The following is a 12,131-nucleotide window of genomic DNA, read 5'->3' as shown; positions in this document are numbered from 1 at the left end:
CCCTAAGAATGTTGCTATTTATCAAAAATAACTTATCAAGTGCTTCCTATTATCAAGCCCTCAAGGTTACTGAGGGTATGTTCAATCCTCATGATGCTCTAAGCCATGGAGAGGTATCTCTTACTATTTTCTTTCTCTGCTTGCATCATGATCTTAGTTGTTTTTCATTTCTTCCACTTGCTTTTTTAAATCTTTCTTTTTTATTTTTTTAAATTATGAAAATATGATAACACATTTACAGGAGACTTTGGAAATACAGAACAAAGTTACATATAGTTCCACTATATATTACTATTGTTTAACTAGAAAAATTAAGGTTTTTAGTTGGCGTTTCAATATCAAATTCTCAGAAATTAATAGAATGAATGTACAGAGAAGAAGTAGAAGAATATAGTAAACCTGAAAAGCACTGTGAACCAATTCAACATAACTAAGATTTACACCAAGTTCCCATAGACTATAAACTAAGAAACACTGGAACATATCCAGAGACATCTATCTTCTACTTTCTACATTTCTGATTTTTTTTTCCTTTGTGATGCTCAGACCAGAATCAATTCATATTAGCAAAGACAACCTGATTATGATTATACCCCCCACCTCCCCGCAATTACTTACTTCTTGGGGATGTTTATATACTTACTTAAAGTTTTATTTCTTAAGCAACTCCAGGAGTGACCTATGAGGGACAAGCCATCCTGGGTCATCAGGGTATCAAGATTTTAAAATATTCTTTGTTATGTGTTATTGCTATTTCCCTATCAGTATAGTGTATATTGGGAGAAGGCAATGGCAACCCACTCCAGTACTCTTGCCTGGAAAATCCCATAGACGGAGGAGCCTGGTGGGCTGCCGTCTGTGGGGTCGCACAGAGTTGGACACGACTGAAGTGACTTAGCAGTAGCATGGTGTATATATGTAATTTTTGCTATCTACAAACTTAAATGTGCAAAAAATATCTTAAAACACCCCCACTTAATTTCTAAGTTGAGCTGTTACTCCACTTAATGACTGGCACTAAAACATAGTTTCCTGGGGGTCAGTTCTCCCTGGGGCTCTTTCTAGGAGAGGGCTATGTGCCATCGGTGACTTCTGGTCCTCTGTGCTCACTGTTCACTGATGCCTTCTCTGAGTTGAGAAGAGTCAGACTATTGTCTCTGGCTCTTGGTCCACACACTCTCAAGTTAAACTCATTTTGATTTTGAGCTCCTTCTGCCTCCCTGGCTTTCTTGGTTCTTTGCTCCCATTTTGGGAAGTGAGAGGGCAAGGGAATGCTTTTAGAAGCTCTCTCACACCCCTCTGGGGCTGAGACTCCAGGGCTGCTGCAGACCTGTGACCTGGTGACCTCTTTAGCTGCCACACCAGCAAAGAGGTGACTTCTCTGGAGGTGTCTCCACTTCCCCGCCTTCTCTTAGGGAGTCCAGTCTCCCTTGCTCTCATTGCGCTACCCTGGAACTTCGATCTGTTCTTCTCGCTCCAGAGTTTGAACAGGATACAGAGAACTCCCTTGCAGCCCTGCGTCCTCATCGGACTTCCTCGCTTCCCTTTCCTAATTCCCTCCCTCAGTCAGTGGAGCTGGAACTTAGTTTTCTGCTGTGCTCTTTCCAATCTAGTGTTTATGTCATAAACTTTGTGTGCTTCAGTAGGCTTAGCCTATTGAAACTCAAAAACCCGGCTCTTGAAATCAAAACCTTTGGCGTGTAGGACTATTATCTACACTGTGAGTCTCATAGGTCAATTTTCACATTCAAACCTGATGTGATTGGGTGTTTTTGGGTTTTTTTTTGCATTTTGATATCATCCTGATATTCCAGAAGCCAGTGCATGCTTCTGACTTGATGTGTGTTTGGGAGTGTGGATAGGAAAGCACAAAGGACCATGGCGAGTCTTCTGTGAATCACAGTGGCTTTAAAAATATTTACCCATAAGATTCCAAACAGCTTTATCTAAAACGTTCTCATAAAAATATTTTGTATTCTCAACCTGCCATTCGAGAGGCAGTTAATTTCTGTAGCTACTGTCCCCTCTTTGTATGGTCTCAAAGTAAATGCTTTAAATGTTTATTTATAGTTATCTTTATAAATTATAGTTATAAATAACTTTTCTGTGGGGGAGGGCATCCCATGTAGCTTGCAGTATCTTAGTTCCCTGACAAGAGATTGAACCTGGGCCCTCTGCTGTGGCAACACAGAGTTCTAACCACTGGCCCACCAGAAAGTTTTTTCCTTACTCATCCATATTATTTATACCAAAGTGTATGAACATTGTCTTAATCTTAGTAAATAAAAATCTGGAAATATCATAAAGATACGATAACCATAATTAATAATTACCTGTATAATTGACAAATAAAAATTGAGAAAAGAATTTTCTAAAGTTTCATGGAGTTCCCCAAAGTAGAAAAATAGTGATACAGAAGTAAGCATCATATCTATCCATTTTTATTTCTTTGGAACTGACAGTTTGGTTTTCTGCTTAACTGTCATAAAACTACTAAGTATGTGACTTCTGAGTCTCAGGAAGGAAAAGACCCTGTTTCAATAACATGCCAGGGGTCTCTTGTGGCCATGTGGAGAGGTGCCATGAAGTTAACCCCTAGAAAGCCAGCCTCCTGGGTACAGTTGGCTCTTGGCTGAGACCTGCAGTCCTGTACGGGCACCCGTCAGTGCCATGATTCCCCATAAGCACCCCACACATTCTGGAGGCTCACAGCCCCTCTCCATGGTGGACCTCCTTTAACTCCCTCCTTCCCAAATCTATTGCCTGAGATGAGCAGACAGAAGCATTTGCAGCATGGGAGGTGTGGGGAGGGAGGGACTGGGTGGAGGCAGGTGGAGGAAAGGAGAAGCAGAAGAGAAAGCCATCCATCCATCTTTCGCTCATATACTTGCTCTCAACGCTTCCGGGTGAATCCAATTCTTCCAAAATGGGATGAGTTAGAATCCTTCCCCCACTGTGTAGTTGGGAAACAAATGTTGCATGGCAGCATTTCTTAAAACTTAATGATTCAGGAGTCAATACTGCCACATTTCACTCCATTTTTTTTTAAAGATTTTTAAAAAAATATGGACCACCTTAAACATCTTTATTGAATTTGTTACAGTACTGCTTCTGTTTTACGTTTTTTTGTTTTGTGGCCGTGAGAAGCATGCAATCTTAGCTCCCTGAGAAGGGATCGCACCCACAACCCTTGCACTGGAAGGTGAAGTCTTAACCAATAGACCACCGGTACCACTCATTCAGTTTTAAATATTTCTTTGGACAAGTCAATTCTTGTTCAAGGCTGTCTAATTATTGCCCTTAATTCATGGAGAAAGCCTACTCTTGTGTACTGATAGTGTGAGTAAAATCAAAGCCACTTTCCTTCTGACCTAAAAAAATGTTGGGACCCACGCTTCTTTGGTTAAAATAATTTCAGACACTGCAAATACCAGAGGAACAGTAACCAAATTAAAAGAAAAACAACAGTAACCAAATACCAAATTCACAATAACAGTGAAGGCAAATAAAACTTGCTTTAAATACAGTTATCCTCCTTCTCCTCTTTCTTTCCCTAATAATAGAGTATTTACTGGACACAGCAAAGTAGGATCTGGCATTTCCAGGGTGGATAATGTACACAAGACCAATCTCTAGTTTCAGTGCATAAATGTGTGGTCTCACTGTGATCTTTACCAAGGACTCAACAGCTCAAGATAAGGGTTCATGTTTCAGAATAAGTTAAAGCAAACTGTGAAACAAAAGCAATGCCAAAGCAAATACAAATACAAGCTGCCTTTAGTTTATGATTGGGAGGTTATATATTTGGTATTGTAACAAAACCAAAAAAAAAAAAGGCACCTGAAAGGAGCTTGTCCTCCAACCACACAGGGAAATGTTTCTGATGCAACCTGAATTGTTCTGTCCCCAGCTGTCTGGAGCTTGGTCTGGACATCTGTTTTTAATAGTTTCCAGGCATGTCAGTGGGAACATGATCATAAGTGGGTTGACTGCGATTTTCACAAAGGAAAAAAAGAGACAGCTAATAGATGGTCAATAGAGTTTGGATAGTTCTTAATTTTAATGAACAATTCCAAGAGTGGGATGCTGGGTTCAATGTCATCCAGGCACGTGGTGCTTTGTTTAAAGGGACATTCTGTAAAAACTGTCCTTCGTATGATATTTTACACAAAGAATAGCCATTTTAAATGTTTTCATGTCTTGAAAAGGTAAGATGCTCATTAATTGATTTAGATAGGGACGAAGGGATATTATCAATATTTTATCATTTAACTCAGTGCTTTTCAGCTGACCTTCTTAATATAATGGCCAGTATCCTAAAAGCAGCCCCTTCTCATGGGATGAAAGGTGAATAAATCCCTGGAGATACATGAGAGTGAAGTGGTATGGAGTGGGGCCTGACTCCTGGGTCCATTTCACACATGGTAAGTCAGGGGGCCAGAAGGCTTCCAGAACACCCCACAGACTCTGCTATTGGTCATTGTCAGAGGGAGCAAAAAGCATAGGGCTACTAGAGCCAGAGAGGACTGATGCCATGCCTGAGGTTTTTTTTTTCCCCCATTTATTCTGGGGTCAGTTAAATACAAGCTAGAAGCAAACTCATCAGAAAGAAGTGAGAGTTGGGAAATATTTTTGAAATGCCATTGTGCATTATGTATCCACCTACCTTCATCTCATAATTTTTCCCATCTAGAGTAAAAACTTTCTAAGTGATCACTTTACCAACCATCCTCAAGAGAACCATCAGTCAGTCAGTTCAGTCGCTCAGTCGTGTCCGACTCTTTGCGACCCCATGAATCGCAGCACTCCAGGCCTCCCTGTCCATCATAAACTCCCGGAGTTCACTCAGACTCACATCCATCGAGTCAGTGATGCCATCCAGCCATCTCATCCTCTGTCGTCCCCTTCTCCTCCTGCCCCCAATCCCTCCCAGCATCAGGATCTTTTCCAGTGAGTCAACTCTTTGCATGAGGTGGCCAAAGTACTGGAGTTTCAGCTTTAGCATCATTCCTTCCAAAGAAATCCCAGGGCTGATCTCCTTCAGAATGGACTGGTTGGATCTCCTTGCAGTCCAAGGGACTCTCAAGAGTCTTCCCCAACACCACAGTTCAAAAGCATCAATTCTTTGGCGCTCAGCTTTCTTCACAGTCCAACTCTCACATCCATACATGACCACAGGAAGAGAACCATAGACCCAGGATAATTTACCATGTTGAGTCTTGTCCCTGTTGATGTATTGAAACTGTATGGAATAGAATGTATCATTTAATTTTTAATGACTCACTCCTGTGGTACAAAATTCAAAAGTACAACAATGTGTCTGTTAGCAAATTTTCTTCTTACCCCATTCTTCAGCCCAATTATGTCTTTTTTTGTCCTGAAGCAGCTGGTTGCTTGTGGATCCTTTCAGAGATATTCTGTGGGTGTTTGATTTTAGCTCTGACTTTTTTTTTCCCTAGCAGCATGAAGAGATGTTGAGACAATTACATAGATAATTTTGAGCTATATAATCTGTTAGCCAGTTCCATAACATTTAACAAGTATGCTTCAAAGCCTAGATATTATGCTCAATATGGTTACTAGGACTCACAGCAGAAGCACAGGGTATAGTCTCTGGCCTCAAGAATTTATGAGCCTAACAATAAGAAAGATCATATGCCTATGCATGTAAATGTGCTTTATTGAACCAGCATAGCGCATTGTAATTTCCTTCCCTTTGATTGAGAATCATGAAAACAGACTCTTTCTAACTTATCTTACTCTGTAAAGGTCCTTGTGTGGTGCCTGGCACGAAGTAGGTAGTCAGTAAATGACTGTTGAATGAAAGCGTGGATTAATGAACTAATGACTGGAGAGTAGCTCAGAAGACACTTGGCAACACTTGGATGAGAAGATTACACTCATGTCCTGGAAGGGGTGGGGACGGTGAAACAGGCAGTAATGAGCAACTGGGATTCTGAGAGTCTGCCTCAGGAGAAAGGGAAGATGGCTAGTCCCCTGGAAAAGGTGAGACATGACCCCAAGGCATAGGAGGGCGGAAGGATGGAAAGGTGGAGTCTGAGACCCATCTTCAGGGTGCAGGGGCAGAGTGGTGAATAGCTAAAGCGAGTGATGGTGGTAGAAAAATGCACGGGTTGCTGCAGAGACTAGAGAGAAAGCAGAGTCTTCCTCTTGGATTTGTTGGACATTCGGGGAAACCTGGTGAGGTGGGGCTGTGATGGGCCTGGAATGTCAACTGGGGGATTCAAGAGTGTTATCTCAAAGGTACTAGAATGTGCCCGAAGTCTTTCTGAGCTTGGAAACACTTAGGAAGCGTAATCTGATAAACTAGGAGCTGGGAGACTGGCCAGGTAGGTACTATAATATTTGGGGCATCACGTGGTAATTGTTGGGAATGGAAAAGGAAATATTGACTTTAAAGCATCGGAGTGGGATGAGGGAGGGGAAACTGGTCGAAGGCGGTCAGCAGGTACAAACTCACAGCCATAGATAAATAAGTAGGGATGTGATGTATAACACAACATGATTTATATAGTGAGCGCTGCTGTATGGTATGTATGAAAATTAAGCGAGTAAATTCTGAGTTCTCATCACAAGGAAAAAAATTTTTTTTCTATTACTTTACATTTGTATCTATATGAGGTGATAGGTATACACTAAATTATTATGATCATTTCATGACGTATGTAAATCAAATCATTACACTGTATACCTTAAACTTATACAGTGTGTGTGTGCTCAATAGTGTCTGACTCGTTGGGACCACGTGAACTGTAGCCCGCCAGGCTCCCCTGTTCATGGAATTCTCCAGGCAAGAATACTGGAGTGGGTTGTCATTTCCTACTGCATGGGATCTTCCCAACCCAGAGTTTGAACCAGAGTCTCCTGTGCTTCCTGCATTGATAGGCAGAGTCTTTACTACTGAGCCACCTGGAAAGCCCTGTACAGTGCTGTATGTCAATTATCTCTCAATAACTCTAGAAGAAATGAATAAATGTCAAGTGTATAGAGCAAACAAAAAACACTTGGACCGGGTGTACCAAGAGCATTTGATAATTGCTGGGACAACAGAGGAAAAAGAAAGAGATGGTTTAAAGAAAAACCACAACTATGTAGAATGCCACCAATTCGATGCCCTCATAGTGACCGAACACCTACTATATTTAAGACCTTGCGTGTCCCACAGAGAAGATCCATCAAATACACGCTGAACCCCTCCAAGAACTGAATAAATACCTATCTCCTCATTGGGATCTGTGCTAACTATAGGCATACTCCACGTATCTGCCACATTTATTGGCAGGTCATACTTAATTTTTTTTTTTTTTAAGGAAAACAAGCTGAAAAATGCTATTGAAATCATGTTATATAGCAATCCGAAGACTTGGTCTGCAAGGAAGACCTAATTCGTCATGTTCTTTTGCTGCTTCCATCTTGGGTCCTGGCAGTGTTCATAGGCACCCCACACCCTCGGTCTTACCCCTCCATGGCTGGGACTCTCTGGACTGATTTGCTCATAAATCTGATGCTCTTTTAGATACTGTGGTTTGTGAAAGGCTGATGGCAGGTGTCATGTATCCTCTCCCCAGCCCACCCGCCGCGGCTGCTCCTTCGTAGTATATAATAGTGACATAGCAGGAGCCACAGAGAGGTCTGGGAGGGGTGACTTGTTAACAAAGAAATGGTAGCTGCAGAGCACAAATGCCCTCCAGAGTCTGGGGCCACACTGATGGCGTTTGCTCTGCACTCCTCGTAAGCTGCTTCAGCCAGTTTTGGATTTGTGAGTTCTTTTTGTTTCTTAGGGTCCCAAATAAACCAGTTTGGACAGACTTCCCCTCTCTGGGCCTCTTTATTCCATCTCAACACACGCACACACACACACACTCCTCACGCACCATAACTATGTGGCATCTGGTCTTCTACAACAAAAAGTGAAAATTGCCCCAGAATGTGACTTGATAAAAAAAAAAACAAAAAAACAAACAGTTAAAAAAATTTGGATAAGGCTGAACAAAAACAAGAAAAAAGAAAGGAAGGAGAAATACTCCGCCTTAATCAAATCCTTCATTTCCCCTAGAGCAAGCAGTTCTTAATTATATTTAACAGACACAACAATGTGCCACAAGTCGGTCCAAACAGCTGTGGGAAAGCTCCATTCTGCAGCAGACATGGCCGGGGAGGAGGACCCCACCGGCGGCAAACATGGCAGGGAGGAGGACCCCGCCGGCCAATCAGCACGTGCCCTTGGTTCAGACGCGGATCGCTTCTGACGTCTGCTGCTGGGCCGTGGGGGGTGTGCCCCGAGTTCATTGCCCCTCGAGATGTATTTTTCTGGTGGTGTTCTTTTGCAACTAAATATTTCAACCAGGCTTTCAGTGGGTCCTTCCAGATCTGTCATCTACACTATTTTTACTAATAGCTGACTGTGGATAGATTGGCATTTCCGTGAGTTGCCTGTTTGCTCCAGAAACCTGCTCAACTTGTCTCCAGCGGCAGAACAAGAGTTTTGTTCTCTGAACCTGTCACTTAACTATAGGTTTATGAACAGAAAGTTGAAGGCACCCAAACCCCAAGGTTCTTCCCTGCCCTGTGCTGTGTGCTACGCTTAGCCGCTCAGTCGTGTCTGACTCCTTGTGACCCCTGGATGGTGGCCCGCCAGGCTCCTCTGTCCGTGGGGATTCACCCACCTCTGATTCCAATTCCCACTCTTGTTAAACCTGCTTGTGTCCGTAGCTGTATGTGTCTGGTCTTTTATGTTAAGAAAATATGCATACATGCAAAGGAGAACAGCCGTTGAGCTTAAGTGTTCCTGATTATTTGCAACATATTGTTCAGCCAGGAGATTAAACTTTTTCATCTTTTTCTATTGCATTTCTTTATCTGTCTTTATCTACTGGATGTAATCACAACCAAATTGTGCTATGGAAAGAAACACATTCCATAATTTGGGCTTATTAAATTTCCCATCATCTTCCTTTTATGTTTCTTTCAACAGACATTTTATCATCCCAGAAGATCTAAGACATTTTCCTATGTAAATATACATCTAAATCACCAAATTCTTCATTCTCGTTTCTTCTCACTCAGTGCATCGATTCTTTTTCCTTTTCACTTTATAAAATTGTAAATAAATAGCCAATTAAATGTTAAATCACTGCACTGATTGTATTCTACTTGTTAAGTGATAAACTTCTCACATATTTACTTAATGTGTCATTATAAGTTTCCTTCTTGCCTGATAATACTTTGAACATTGGGCCATATGCTTTGTTAAAGATAGACTTTTTGTTTGAGTTTGTTTCTGAGAGAATTCTCACTACGAAATCCATCTCTAGTAATGGTCTCTAAAATGCTGTTTAGCACTCTGATTTTCTCTCATTATTTCCATTGGCTTAACAGGTAGTCAAAGATGCTTTCCTTTGTTGCTGTAGTAAAGACCCATTACAAATTAATAATGAGAGGAGCAGCAAATTTCCCCCTAATATTTTCTCAGTCTTCCACTGATTGAACACGATTCTGCGCATACACCAATTCCATTAAAAAGCTCTTTCACTCCAGTGTAAACAGTATCCTATTAATAGAATGTTAGGGCTGTGGCTTGCGGCTTTAGACTCCATTATATTATTCAATCTATCTGTGCCTCATCCTGAATTAGTGAGGGGACGTTTGGGTAAGACAGTTTAACCCTCTCTTTGCTGTCTTTGAAAATAGAGGTGCAGCCTGGAGTGGAGGAGGGGCTCCTGAAGTAGCCCCTGGTACCTGAGACCAAGCTCTGGTCTCCGCTGGTCATGTGGCCTCGGATCCATCACAGAGCCTCTGCCCAGCCCTTACAAACACACACCTTTGTTTCCTCATCTGTAAAATAAATGAATCAGATCAGATCAGATCAGTCGCTCAGTCGTGTCCGACTCTTTGCGACCCCATGAATTGCAGCATGTCAGGCCTCCCTGTCCATCACCAACTCCCAGAGTTCACTCAGACTCACGTTCATCGAGTCAGTGATGCCATCCAGCCATTTCATCCTCTGTCATCCCCTTCTCCTCCTGCCCCCAATCCCTCCCAGCATCAGAGTCTTTTTCAATGAGTCAACTCTTCGCATGAGGTGGCCAAAGTACTGGAGCTTCAGCTTCAGCATCATTCCTTCCAAAGATAGCCCAGGGCTGATCTCCTTCAGAATGGACTGGTTGGATCTCCTTGCAGTCCAAGGGACTCTCAAGAGTCTTTTCCAACACCACAGTTCAAAAGCATCAATTCTTCGGCGCTCAGCCTTCTTCACAGCCCAACTCTCACATCCATACATGACCACAGGAAAAACCATAGCCTTGACTAGATGAACCTTTGTTGGCAAAGTAATGTCTCTGCTTTTGAATATGCTATCTAGGTTGGTCATAACCTTCCTTCCAAGGAGTAAGCGTCTTTTAATTTCATGGCTGCAGTCACCATCTGTAGTGATTTTGGAGCCCAGAAAAATAAAGTCTGACACTGTTTCCCCATCTATTTCCCATGAAGTGGTGGGACCGGATGCCATGATCTTTGTTTTCTGAATGTTGAGCTTTAAGCCAACTTTTTCACGCTCCACTTTCACTTTCATCAAGAGGCTTTTGAGTTCCTCTTCACTTTCTGCCGTAAGTGTGGTGTCATCTGCATGTCTAGAATGACACAATTAAAGACCTTCCAACTCCGTAAGAGGCACCAAGTCTGTTCCTCAAATCTTTCATGTAGGTCTTAGCTATCTTCAGGTAAATTGTTTTAACTCATCACTTTTACCTGGAGATTTTCATCCTTGGCTGCAATGAGACTCACCAGTGGTGCTTTTATTTTTTAATTGTTTAGGTATCTATTAATATTTATTTATTTTGGTCTCAGCATGGAGGATCTTCGTTCCCCGACCAGGGGTTGAACCCACTTTCTCTGCATTGGAAGCATGGCGTCTTGACCTCTGGACAGCCAGGGAAGTCTCGCCAGTGTTGCTTTAACCCTGTGATGCATCAGTAGTTTGGAAAGTTCCTCGGTTGATTTCAACATGAAGCCAGAGCTGAGAACCAGGGCCGTCACCCAAAATGCAGGCATTCAAATTCCAGCCCTTAACTTTTATCCCTCTGAGGAACATCACGAGAAATGCTTTGAGTTCAACAGTAAATATAATAATAAAAAGGATGATTGTAGTCAGAACTAGAACAGTCTGTAGTATGCTGGTCGCAAAGGGGTATAACAGCTCAATAGGGTAAACATCACCTGATGAAAAGAGCATCAGAAAACTAAGTTGCGCGTGGGCACCTGAGGATGCAGGCAGTTAACAAGCCTGCCTTGGTCTTTCCTTTTCACAGCTGGAGGGATAACCGCGGGTGAAGGTGTGGTTCTGCATGGGTCAGCTGCTCAACCACACTTTCCAGGCCCAGGAGGTGCACGCATGTGTGCTCAGGAGTGTCTGACTCTTTGTGATTGCATGGGCTACAGCCCGCCAGGCTCCTCTGTCCATGGGGCAGGCAAGAACATTGGAGTGGGTCGCCATCTCCTCTTCCAGGGGATCTTCCCAACCCAGGGACTGAACCCAGGTCTCCTGCATTGCAAGCAGATTCTTTACCACTGAGCCTCCAGGGAAGCCCAAATGTAATTACATAAGACAATCATGACAGAATGTACTTAATATTTCCTTATTCTCATTATCACGTTTCCAAATTTTTATGTTTATAAATAATACTTAAAGTAAATGAAAACTTTACAAATATAGGTAATGACAAGGAAGCATAAAAGGAAAGCTGTCTTTGATATGTAAAGAGCTCATGTAATTGAAAGTAAAACACTAATTAAAAAAAAACGAGCAAAGGACACAAATCAGCAATAGCTCAAAGGAAGAAATATAAGTGGTCACTAGATACGTGATGAATGTTCATATTTATTAATGAATAAAAACTAACAAGACAAATGGCAGTAAGAAACCATTTTTTACCCTATTAAATTAGAAAAAATAATTTCAAAAACTGGTATTTTAAGAGTGTAGTACTAAGGCTTCCCCAGTGGCTCAGCAGGTAAACAACCCATCAGCTAATGCAGGAGACACAGGAGATGTGGATTTGATTCCTGTGTTGGGAAGATCTGCTGGAGAAGGGAATGGCAACCCACTCCAGTAT

The sequence above is a fragment of the Bubalus bubalis genome, chromosome 2 (genome assembly GCF_019923935.1).
Source record: "Bubalus bubalis isolate 160015118507 breed Murrah chromosome 2, NDDB_SH_1, whole genome shotgun sequence".
Lineage (NCBI taxonomy): Eukaryota > Metazoa > Chordata > Mammalia > Artiodactyla > Bovidae > Bubalus > Bubalus bubalis.
This window is presented reverse-complemented; position numbering follows the sequence as displayed.